The following is a 13,407-nucleotide window of genomic DNA, read 5'->3' as shown; positions in this document are numbered from 1 at the left end:
TACAAACTGTGTTGTGTATATAAATCTTATCATATTTTACTTGAGGTTAGCACAAACCACCAGAATACTGCAGTCTATACCTCTATATAGTAAGCTCATATAAGCTAGCATATATCCACTGTGACTTACTTAGAGGATTGCACCCATTGAGCCTTCGGGGGTATTGGACACCTGCATGGTCTGTATGTGGGTGAATGCTATATCTTTGTTACACAAGCTATTGCATCTCTAATTGCTATTTAGCAGTGGAAGTTTATACAGTTTCCAGTGACTGTGGCTGAGCTATTTATGCTTAAAACAGACAACTTGATGGGTAATGTTTTATTATAAGAGCAACCTGCATTTATGTTCTCCCATTCATAAACCCTAAATATTTACACATACCCATGGGAATTTGCCAAATTAGATGGGTAATAAGGGTCTATTGGAGGGTAAAACTGTTTGGTTGTTTCTTTGCAGGTACCCATCACTTTACATTAGGGCTATAGCACATACTCAGCATTATGAGATACCCAGATTGGGATGGGAGACTCTGGATGATGAACACATCATATCTTTTTGTTATGCAAAATGTAAAAGTAATAAAAAAAAGCTTCTAGAAATTCTTTCCTGTAATTATTGTTTTTCTAGATTGTATTTTATTTAATTTTAATTTTAAATTATTGTGCCCAATTTGGTAGGCAATGAAGGGAACCCATGGTTATTATCACTCATCCTTCCTGACAACTTGGCCAACTGCAATATTAACTTGTTCCCAACTGTGCTATAGCCAAAAGACGGCTACAGCACGGTTGTCCAGTTCTGGGAGGGTGTCCATTGATGTCCTCCCAGAACACCACTTTCTGCTTGCCCCCTGGGGAACCCCCTTGACACAGTTGATCACAGATCGGGTTAAAGGGCCAATTACAGGGGCCCTTTACCATGTGATCAGTGTTTTTCAATCACAGCTGATCACATGTAAACATACTTGCTGGTTATGAGAAGTCCTGTCAAGGCTGTCAGTACTTTGTTTAAACTGATAATCAGAGCACTGATCATTAGTTCCCTAATTATTAATGCAGCCACATCAGTTCCAGTCAATGCCCATCAGTGCAGATCATGGCAGCTTATCAATGCCCATCAGTGGAGCCTATCAGTACCCATCAGTGCTGCCATATCAGTGCAGTCTCATCAGTGCCTCATCAGTGCTCAGCATGGCCCATCAGTGCTGCCTCATCAGTGTCACCTCATCAGTGCATCCTCATCAGTGCCCATCAGTGCAGCTTCATCAATGCCTATCATTTCAGCCTCATCAGCGCACATCAGTGAAGAAGAAAAATTATTTACAGTATTTGCAAAAACACAGAAACAGAGAAAAATATTTTTGTTTTCAAAATTTTTGTTCCTTTTTTGTTTGATTAGCAAAATATAAAAACCCCAGTGGTGATTAAATACCACCAAAAGAAAGCTCTGTCTGTCTCAAAAATTAATAAAAATGTCATATGAGTACAGCTTTGCATGACTGCGCAATTGTCATTCAAAGTGTGCCAGCACCGAAAGTTGAAAATTGGCCTGGGCAGGAAGAGGGTGAAAGTTCTCAGGTATTGAAGTGGTTAAAAGGCAATTACTTTAAGACTCAGTCAACATTAGCGCGACTTGTCAGGCGACTTGTCAGCCTGACAAGTCGCGCTCCCTCGCGGTCCTTTGACCGCTTCAGGAACCGTTCTAATAGGAGCGACACAAGTCGCTCCAACTTAGAAAAAGGGTCCTGTATTACTTCGGGCGACCTCAGAGCGACTTGCATAGACTCCATTATGTGAAGTCCATGCAAGTCGCTCCGAAGTCGTGGTGCATGGGAATGCACAAGTCGCCCCCGAAGTAGTACAGAGTCGTGTCGCCCCAGTGTGAACCGACTTTTAAGGAACACACTTCTCCTTTTTATTGCCTAACAATATTTCACGTGGTTTCAGGCACATGATAGTGTCTGCAAACAGGCAAGCTGGCGCAAGAAAAAAAAAGCACTGGTCTCACACTAACAATCAAGAACCAGATTGATTTGTTTCTGATCATGTAATCTCCATGTAATCTGATGATAACCAATTATGGTGATCACATAGGCTCATTTACAAATAAGCCTGCCTGATATAACTTGAAGCGCTGGTTCACACTGCCCACACATTACACCTAAGTAGTTAGTGTGTTGGCAGCTCTCTGTTTTAGCTGCAGTTAGCTGACGTTAAGGGGCGGTGTGATGCATGCTCCAGGCGTTAACATAGTTCCCTTTTTTGTGAACTTTATTTGAAGTGCACAAAGTGACATTATGTCACTGAACAGCAGCATGATGTATTGTGCTGTTGTGCAGTGACATGTGGCGCCTTCCTGTGTGCTGCGATAAAATGCAACATGGCTGCATTGTAGTGTGAACAGTACAAGTAGAAAGCAATTGTTTTCAGTGTGCCCTAGTGCTGACCTGTGTTCAGTAAAATGCAGATCACCACATTATGAACATAGTAGCTTGCATAGAAAGGCACACTTACAGCTGAAATTGGTAGGCTGCAGCTGTCACAATGCAACACAGTAAAAAATAAAATATAAATATTATAAAAGTTTTAAAAAATGGCTACAAACGTTATGTGTAAAATACATATGTAAAATTTTTTTCATTTGTCAGATAATATAAAAACAAAAAACAGGGTATTTATTAAATTGTTTAGCAAAAAAGCTCTATATATGATTTAAAAAAAATTAAAATTATTTCTATTAGTATATTAATATTATATTAGTTTACAAATTGGTGACAGCGTTATTAATATTATTAATATTATTATTATTATTATTATTATTATAGTACAGGTTTATATAGCATCAACAGGTTACACAACGCTTTACAATAACCAAGGGAGACAGAACAGTTACAAGATAATAAAATACAAAAGGGTTAGGAGGGCCCTACTCATAAGACATTACAATATAATAGGGTGAGGCAAGTGGTATAGAAGGTAGTAACTCTGAGGGATGAGCTGATGGAAGTGATAAAAGATTAGTTGGAGGCATGATAGGTTTCCATGAAGAGGTGAGTTCATAGGGATCAACTAAAGGCAGCCAGACTAGGAGATAGCCAGACAGATTGAGGTAGAGAGATACACACGATGGGAGAGGCTCTGTAGACAAGCATGGGAGGAAGAGTCAAGGGACCTTGAGAGTAGGAGGTCTTGAGAGGAGCAGAGAGGATGGTTGGGTGATATTTGGAGATAAGATTGGTGATGTAGCTCTGGACACAATTGTGAATGGCTTTGTATGTTGTTGTTAGTATTTTTAATTTTATTTGCTCGGCAATCGGAAGCCAGTAGAGGGATTGGCAGAGAGGGGTAGCAGACTCTGAGCGGTTGGTAAGGTAGATAAGTCTGGCAGCAGCATTCATGAAAGACTGAAGAGGAGATAGTCTATAGAGAGGTAGGTATATGAGAAGGAACTTTCATTAGTCAAGGCAAAAAATAACCAGGGAGTGAATGAGTAGCTTTCTTTTGGTAGTATTTAATCACCACTGAGTTTTTTTCTTATCTGAACATGCAGCCTGGCAGTTTAGGAAAGGGGCGCCCCCCCCCCCCCCGTCCTGAACCATACCAAGCCACATGCCCTCAACTTGGGGGGTATTTTCCCCCAACCCCAAAGCACCTTGTCCCCATGTTAATGGGGAGAAGGGCCTCTTCCACATAACCCTTTGCTGTGGTCATGGGCATCCGCAGGTAGGGGCAAGGGGGAGGCAAATCCCCCCCCCCCCCCGGAATTTCAACCTCCCCCCTAGTTGTTAAGCCACTTTATACTATCTGGTCTGTTTAATAATCCTGTGTGCCTGTGTGTCTGTGTATGTGTTTTAGAAAAATAAGCCGTTCTTTACCAGTTTTCAGAGGGCAGAGCGCCACTCATGTGACCCGTCGGCTCTCCCCTCTCCCCATCTGACAGCTGCCTGAAGTGGCCGGGGCCGAGGATTCCTCACTGATGTCAGTCGGGAGGGGAGGAGGAGGGGAGAGGAGGAGAGAGGCAGCGGGTCACGTGAGCGGCAAGTGGCGCTCTGAAAACTTGTAAAGAATGACTTATTTTTTATAAAACACAGACACAGGGGCACACAGGATTATTAAAGAGACTGTAGACAGGATATGAAACTTTAAATGAGACTACAACAACAGGAGGGGTGGGGAGGGGGGGGACACTGACACAGGAGGAGACAGGCAGGGAGAGAGGGGGGAGAGAGGACAGAGGAGGACAGGAGAGCTGCAGATGATGGAGGCACATAGACTAACCACAGTATCAGGGCTCAGCGGCCATGGTATACCGCTGTCAGTTTACAGAGGGGAGGACATAGAAAGGCAGAACCTGCCAGGTATTTTAGGTAAAAGAAGGGGCCAAATTACACAGCAAAGCACTGTGCTGTATAACATGCTTTAAGGAAACAGGATACATTTTTTTTTTTAGGTTAACAGATGCTTTAAAATAAATGCTGCTGTTTGCTCTTTAAAAAATAAATACTCAAAATAAGTATAATGACTAAGCCCCTCCCCTTCACGACACTGTTAAAAAGGGGAGGAGCATGAGTGACCTGAAAATTATGCCCCCCCCCCCTTGAAAAATGTTCTGCGGACGCCCATGGTTGTGGTTGTTTGAGGGCAGAGGGCTTATCTGAATCTGAATCAGATCCCAGCCCCAATGTGCATTTTATTGAATTAAATTGTTTTTCAGTTTGTTTTTCTGTCGTTAGCTGTGATTTGTCAAAGCTAATCACATTATACAGATAGGCTGTGATTGGCCCTGTTTGTAAAATGTGATCAAATTGACCAATCACAGCTAGCAACACAATTGTACACAATGGATGGCATGAAAGATAGCCATCCATTGTGTACAACTGTCATGTGACCTGCTGTGATTGGTTACGGTGGTCACATGGTACTGACAGCAAGCTGATACACTGATCAGTCATCAGCTGTGTCCCATGGACACAGCCAGTGACAGATCACGGCGCCCCACAGCACCATGAGCGGTGTTAGATAACAGAATGACAAAGCCACTGGTCGGCCGTCATCCTGCTGTAGGCCGGGCAGGAAGGTGTTAAGGCATGACACTGTGTGATCATTTATTGCATGTGTCATCATATCCAGCAAGTGGCACTTATTTTCTGGTGCACACTCACTTCTCAAGGCCCTGGCAGAAGTGAGCGATGTTGGAGAAGAGCTCAGCAGAAAAGAAGCCAAACATTCTGGATCTGGTGGAACACATGTTAAAGCACCTTTAATCCTTTCAACAGCCTCATTTGTCTTAGCGGTTATGAATTTTCATGTTTTGTTTGTAGCACATGGTTCTCCTTACTTCTTGAACACATGGAATCATTTCTGGGTCATGGTTTGTTTGTGACATATGTTTGCTCTATTATAGGGCAAATGGCTTCATTTCTGCTTCATGGTTTGTTTGTGGCACATGTTTGCTCTGTATTTTGGGACATATGTGGCTAATTTTAACATGTTTAGACCCATTTTTATCTGTACACTTCTGCTGTGTCCCTCGCTACTTGCTGCACACATGTTTCATGCTTATTTGCCCAAAAATGCCCAGTGTGAATGTTCAGCTATTCTTCCCCATTTGTTTGAACTTGTGAAGCATGCCCCAACATGTTTGCTGTTCATTTTTAATATGGTTTAGAATAAGAAAAGTTGATAAGCACAAACTACATGTAATCTTACCCATATTTTTTATTTATTTACAGCTCCAAACATGAATTTTTGAGGCAGACTTTGCAACAGCAAAGTCAAGGGTACATATACATGCTTATGTATTACATTTGTTTTTTTGTATGATTTACCATCAATATACAATTCACTTTAACCATTGCAAAATGTTTTTCTCTAAGTTAAATTAGGTTAAATACAAAATATCTTTATAATTGTCAAATATTGACTTACAATAGTATCAAAAATCACACACATGTATAAATACCTTTCTTCCACCAATAAAAAAGACAATGTTATCATTGGGGAGATTTACCTTTACTCCTTGTCCCATTGGCAAAACAGGATTAACCTGTACCCCGACCGGGTACCTCCGTAGATGCTCCTAGTGCTTCCCGAGGGCTCCAAGCACTCCACCAGACACCGTAACCACTTCAGACCCCACAAACTGCCACAGCTTGGTTAGGGTCTCGCCGTCTCCTACCCACCCTGGACCTAAGACAAGGCTCCAGGTTCCCGTGGGGGAACCTCTCTTTCCCCAGAGAGTGCAGCAGAACGAGCTCTTAAACAAGCTCTTACAGGAGCTTAGTGATTATCTAAGGGAGTATGGAGGACATAGCAATCCCTTGTAGCCGATTCCCCCAATGAGAGACCGGACTCTAGATTGAGGGTGAACTAACTCAAACTTTATTGGTACAGCTGCTCTTTTATACAGTTTTCCCCCACAATGTTACCGCCCAGGTGGACCTTGTTGAGGACAGGCCCTGAAATTCACAATCCAATGAAAACAGAGTTTTACACTCCCATACAGTGTACACAAAGATATACAATGAGGACAATCCCCCCTCCCCCTTAGCAGCCAGTCCACATGCACATATACATCCCATAATAAGTTTCTCTTAAGGCAGACCAAGCAATGTGAGGTCATTAACATTTAACAATGAGACAGGAGCAATCCACATTCCCTCCCAATACACAAACAATAGGGAAGTCTGTGACTGACAGTCTGTGTGTCTCTCTCACAGGCAAGCATGGAACACACTGTGTAAGGTGGTATTAAATCTTCATATTCCTATATGAAGATATTGCTAACAAATATTGAAGCAATCCAAACTATTAATTCTGTCTTTCACTCATAGTGACGGTTAGTACCGTCACAATCCCTTCAAGTCAAAGAATCCCTTGGAGACCCCAGGTCAACAAAACCACCAGTGTACCCATTGGAAGATTTCCCCTCAATTTATTTTCTGAGGACAACCCAACATTTTGGATTGTCTTTCACTTTCAATGTTAATGGCAAGCAGGACAAACAGAGAGGGTGAATCTCCCTTAAGGGGGCACAGACAGCAATAAAAACCAGACAGGGGTTCTAATCTAGCTCCACTCTAACCAAAACTAAAAATAAAGTTTTGCCTTTAGTTATATTATAAAGGATAAGTTCACCTTTTGACAAAAAAAAATTATAAAGGCACATTTCTTTTGCATGTAAAAAAATGTGCATTTATTTTTTTCTGTTGCAGGAGCCTGTAAAGCATTGCACCAGCGATCAGCAGATTTCTGATGCCATGCAGGTATCCTGCAGACCTGTCAGTGTATCAGCTTGCTTGTACTTCATATGAGCAAGCCGATACTCACTGACAGGAAGAATCAATGAACTACCAGCGCCGTGGTAGATCATTGAGAACTATAAGCTGGCAGCCGCTAAGGCTGTTGGGACTTTTTGTTTTCCATTCACAGGACTCTGTGAAAGAGTTATGTGGCCAGGCTTTTTTTAAACACTGTGACAACTAGCAGGGAGGGGGAGAAGATCTCTCATTAGCTGTCAAAGGGGGGAGCAGGGGCCGATCCTTTCATAACATGTTACCTAAATATGGGTGTAACATGTAACATGTTATGAAAGATGAACTTATCCTTTAAGTAAATCAACCCCAATGATTCTGTATTATTCCATATTTAGGTCTCTATGCATTACCATTGAGAAACTAATCCAAAAAGGCAGAGGCTACTCCAAATTGGTTATTACATTTTTACATTCCTTAAATACTGCATGCCTGGACCAATACTTATTTATTTATTTCCTTTAGTGAATTGATTTTAACACTGTTTTATTAGGTATTTACTAAGTGTTTTTGCTTTTTGATGTAAATACCTCATAAATTGATAGTGAATTGACGTTTTCAGCATCTCAAAAAATGTGTCATGTGATTCAATTATCTTGTGAGATATTCTTTAGTGAATTGAGACCTGGAAGTTATGGGAAATTTATTCAATAGAGAAACAGACAAAAGCAAAAAAAAAAAAACATGAATGAGGAAGAGTTAGAATGTCTAACAGAGTTTTTATTGCTGTCTGTGACTTTCTGTCTTGTTTATGGCACCATTCCCCATTTCTTTACACTTGTCACAGGGAAAGGAACAGAAGGAAAAGCCCTTTAATGGAGTCACAGACAGAAATAAAAATGTGGCAGAAATTTTAACACTTCCTCCATTTTTTAACCACGTGAATACAAGCCTGTAATATCCCTTCATTATCAAGTTATTTTTCCTTTTTTAGTGCAGTGATATTTTGACTGATGGTTACGCTACACTGTACCCAAATTATTTTTTTTCTGAGGCAGAAAGAGCTTTATTTTGGTGGTATAGTATATATACATACACACACATATATATATATATATATATATATATATATATATATATATATATATATATATATATATATATATTTATTTTATTGTAACTGTTACTTTTTGTTATTAAACATATAAATAAAAATGCTAAGACAATATGAAGAGTACACAGTCCAATCTGCTGATAGCATGTTTTGCCCCAGTTTTATCTTGTGTAAATAAAGAAACATGCTGCCACTGAGGTGGTTAAAACCTGGACTTTGGTAAAGGTGCACAAGATTATGCTTGCACGGGCTATACAGAGAGTAAAGGAGGTGAAGGGGTTATTGTATATGTCACACACAGTGGGAGGACAGAGGTGGGAGGTTCATTTTCAGAAGTGTAGATTAAGAAAGGGGAAGGGTTGATAAACAGGTCAGATAATGAGAGAGGATGGAGGGGAAAGGACAACCCGCTACCCTAAAGGCCCGTACACACGTACCGATCGTCGTCATACAAACGTCGGCGGACGAAAGAACTGCCGATTGTACGCGTGTTAGTATGGTGCCTCCGACAGCTGTCTGCGCACAATCCGCGGACAAGAGTCTTTCTTGCAAACATGAAAATTTTTGTCTGCAGACACCAGAACGGACGATTGTTCGCCTGTCAGTACAGAAATCAGCCGACAGACCGCAGATTTGCAAGACTGGGCATGCTCAGAAAATAAAAAACACAGGGAAAGTTAACCATCACATGACATCACTTCTGCAGTCAGCTGAAGTCTGCGGACAAAATTCTTGTGCTGTCCTTGTGCTGTCTTTGCACTTTTCAACAGACACCGACATCCCGGGGAGAAAAGACAAACATTTGTATGACGACGATCTGTGTGTGTGTACGGGGCTTTAATCTACTGCTGTCTGCAGTTCAGAAATTATGCTTGGTGTCTCATCTAATTCTTTGGTTGAGCAAACAAAATGTTTATTATATGTGTGCACAAAAAAAAAAAAAATATATATATATATATATATTTTTTTTTTTTTTTATTTAAATTTCTTTCTTTTTTTTTTTTTTATGGAAAGAAGATTTGTTCTTACCTTGTCTGTATAACAACTGATATGTAATGAATTATTATTATTATAAAAATAATTATAATTATTATTATTATTTCATGTACTTATATAGTGCTGTCAATTTACGCAGCGCTTTACATATACATTGTACATTCATGTAACTTTTATACTGTATATTAAAAGAGAAGTATGGGTTTAAATTAAAAAGAAAAAATATTAGATATAAGTGCAACCTTAGATTGTAAGCTACTTGAGGGGCAGGGACTGATGTGAATGTGCAAAGTTTATGTAAAGCGCTGCGTAAATTGATAGCGCTATATAAGTACCTGAAATAAATAAGAGGTATATTCCATAATTACCATGCACATGAGGGCCCCCTTATAGTCTGGTGTTTCAGAGCGTTCTCTCTTCCAAGACTGGAAAAGCACAGGCAGGGCACTGGAAAAGTCACCAGGTCAAATCCTGTGGTGAAATGGCATGATACAGTGTAATCCGTTAGGATCACAACTTTGTATCATGTCATTTAGTGTATTTACATTTTTAAAATTGCTTCGGCTAGGAGGACAGCGGGAGGACGGTGGGGAGTATGGCAGGGGATGGTATGTTTTAACCGCTTGCAAGTACATATACTGCAGCGGTCAGCCCCATGCAGGCAAAGTGACGTATGGGTATGTCACTCGCCTGCGAGCCAATAGGGGGGCGAGCGCGCACCGCCGGAGGCGCGCTCCCGCCCCCGCTTGTTCACGGACACCCCTACGCGTGTGCCCGGTGGACCCGATGTCCGCCGGTCACCCCTAGGGACACACTTAACCCCTCCTTCTCCAATAAAGTTAACCCCTTCCCTGCCAGTGTCATTTTTATAGTAACAGTGCATATGTATAGCACTGATTACTGTAGTAATGTCACTGGTACCCCCAAAAGTGTCAAAAATGTCAGTCAAGGGTCTGATCTAGGTCCGCCGCAATGTCGCAGTCCAGCAAAAAAATCGCAGATCGCCGCCATTACTCGTTAAAACAAAAAACAAAAAAAATGACAAAAATCTTTCCCTTAGTTAGTAAACGCAATAACTTTTGCGCAAACCAATCAAAATATGCTTATTGCGATTATTTTACCAAACATATGTAGCAGAAAACAAATTGGCCAAAAATTTTAAAAAATTTTGATTTTTACTTTTTTTTGGGGGGAATTTCATATAAAAAATGTGAAAAATATTGTTATTTTTACAAAATTGTCGCTCTTTTTTTGTTTATAGCGCATGATAAAAAAATTGCACAGGTGATCAAATACCACCAAAAAAAAGCTCTGTTTGTGGGAAAAAAAGAATGTCAATTTCATTTGGGTACAGCGTCGCACGACCACGCAATTGTCCGTTAAAAGCACGCAGTGCCGAATCGCAAAATAGGCCCTGGTCAGGAAGGGGGTAAAATCTTCCGGGGCTTAAAGTGGTTAATTGTCAGTTTACATTTTTTTTTTTAAACTACAGCTATAATAGCAAAGTCTAAAACTGTGACAATCACTTTATCAACATAACAGAATGCTAAACTAGCTTCATGCTAGTCAGTCCATGTACAAGGTTCAGTGCTGTCTATAATTTCGGAGTGTGTGGCACAAAATATTGTCCAGCTCTCGCACAATAGAGCACAATGATTTTGCACATTATTTAAGTAAACATTATTTCAATAAAAACATAAATTGCAATTACATGAAGTAGGTGTGCAGTTGTCATGTACATGGCCTCTCTGATAGTGGAACTACAGATCAGTTATCAGAGCTAGCAGCACCACAAGACGGAACAGTCCTCCAAAAAATCTCCCAGATTGACCAGAGGAAAAATGACATCATGTTGCATCCAAGCTAGGTAGCAAGGTCCTCTCCGAAGCTCATTTGTAGCAACTGGCTGACAAACTATGTGACTCTGCCTTTTTCAAGCCTTGACAAGTAATCTTGGCAAAAGGTAAGCCACCTCTGAAATGCATTGTCAGATTACGGTGACTCACAGTGTATATTTCTAAATTAATTACAAAGATCTTAAGGCTCATCTGTCATTGAAAGCATATTTTGCCAAAAATGTGATAGAATATTTATTTACAATAACTATAATCCAAACTAATTATGTTATTATAATCTCTATTTAAATGTGTTTAATTTTCTGAGCATGATATCCATAGTGGCTAACATATTAATCACATATCATTGTCAGGTTACAACTGTATGATTTAATTTAATATGTTATCAGAATAGAGAAGGAACAAAAATCATGTTAATACAAAAACTATTTCAGATAATGCCGAAAGCAAAGTACAATCACATCTTCCACCTTATTCACTGTGAAAGCTTGTGTTATACAAATGAACATGAATGTTGTTACAAAACTGAATAATCAAGACTTTTTTTTGTGAAAATAAAGAAAAGATATAAGGATGAAATAAGCTGTATAAATGAATGCATGAATGACAGAGTCAATAAAAATTGTAAACATTACTTTATAAAAGCTGAAAGTCCAACATTCTTACTTTCTGCATCTGTGTGATAGCCCCAGGTTTGAGTCAGAAAATATATATTAAGTGTTTTATGAACAGGCCCCGTATGGATTCTCTAGGCTGTTTTTTTATTTTATAGGAGTAAAAATATTCCAGGCATATTGGTTGTTTTTCATAAATTTACATTTGTAATAGTATTAAGAAAGCTAAACAAATATACAGCAACATTCCATGTGAAATTGCAAATATTCTGAGTAAGCTTTTAAGAACAAAATTACTCTGAGAGGGATATATCAAAGCCTAATAAAGCTCAGGACTCATAAGGTAAGGAAATTATATAATGAGACCTGGAGATTACACTTTCAGATATGCATTTCCATAGTGTTGTCCCTGATCGCTGTGTGCTAGCAAAGTCAGTTAGTCAGTTTAGTGTCGGTCCCAGCCAGTGTCAGCACCAGATTGCTCACCACACTTTCAAAGTCCCACTATAAGTCGCTGAACACCACCATTACTAGTATAGTGTCTGTACAGATCAGTGTCTGAATCACAATCAGAACTATACTAGTGTCCCCAATAGTATAGCGTCCCCATAAATGGAGTTTGGCTTTTACCAAAGACATGTAGCAAACTTGAATGGGCCTACTGTTTAACCACTTCAGCTCCGGGAGGTTTTACCCCCTTAATGACAAGACCATTTTTTTGCGATTCGGCACTGCGCTACTTTAACTAAAAATTGCGCGGTCGTGCGACGATGTACCCAAATACAATTGATGTATTTTTTTCCCCACAAATAGAGCTTTCTTTTGGTGGTATTTGATCCTCAGCAGTTTTTAGATTTTGCGCTATAAACAAAAAAAGAGCGACAATTTTGAAAAAAAAGCCATATTTTTTACTTTCTGCTATAATTCATTCCCAATAAAAAAAAATTAAAAATCACTTTTTTATCATTTTAGGCCAATTTGTATTCTGCTACATATTTTTGGAAAAAAAAAAAAAACAAAAAGCGTATTTTAATTGGTTTGCGCAAAAGTTATAGCGTTTCCAAACTACAGGATAGATTTTTGTACTTTTTTTTTTTATCAGTAATGGCGGCGATCAGCAATTTTTAGCTGGACTGCGACATTGTGGCGGACAGATAAGACTCCTAACTGACATTTTTGACATTTTTTGGGCACTAGTGACATTAATACAGTAATCAGTGCTAAATATTATGCACCGTTACTGTATAAATGACACTGGCAGGGAAGGGATTAACACTGGGGGTGATCAAAGGGGTTATTGTCTGCCTAATGATGCATAATCACTGTGGGGGCTTGGATGCACTGCCAAATTCTCTGAAACTCCTTTGTAGACGGCTTATGGTAGAGAAATGAACATTCCTGTAGTCAGCATGCCAATTGCACGCTCCCTCAAAACTTGTGACATCTGTGGCATTGTGCTGTGTGATAAAACTGCACATTTCAGGGTCCTTTCATACTATCCGCTCTCTGCGGTCCGTTCTCTGCTCAGTGGGGATTGATCCACCTATCCCCTCTGAGCAGGCAGGTGACAGC

The sequence above is a fragment of the Pelophylax lessonae genome, assembly GCF_965119305.1.
Source record: "Pelophylax lessonae genome assembly, chromosome: 1".
NCBI lineage: Eukaryota > Metazoa > Chordata > Amphibia > Anura > Ranidae > Pelophylax > Pelophylax lessonae.
The sequence above is the reverse complement of the archived record's forward strand: the minus strand, read 5'-3'. Positions refer to the sequence as shown.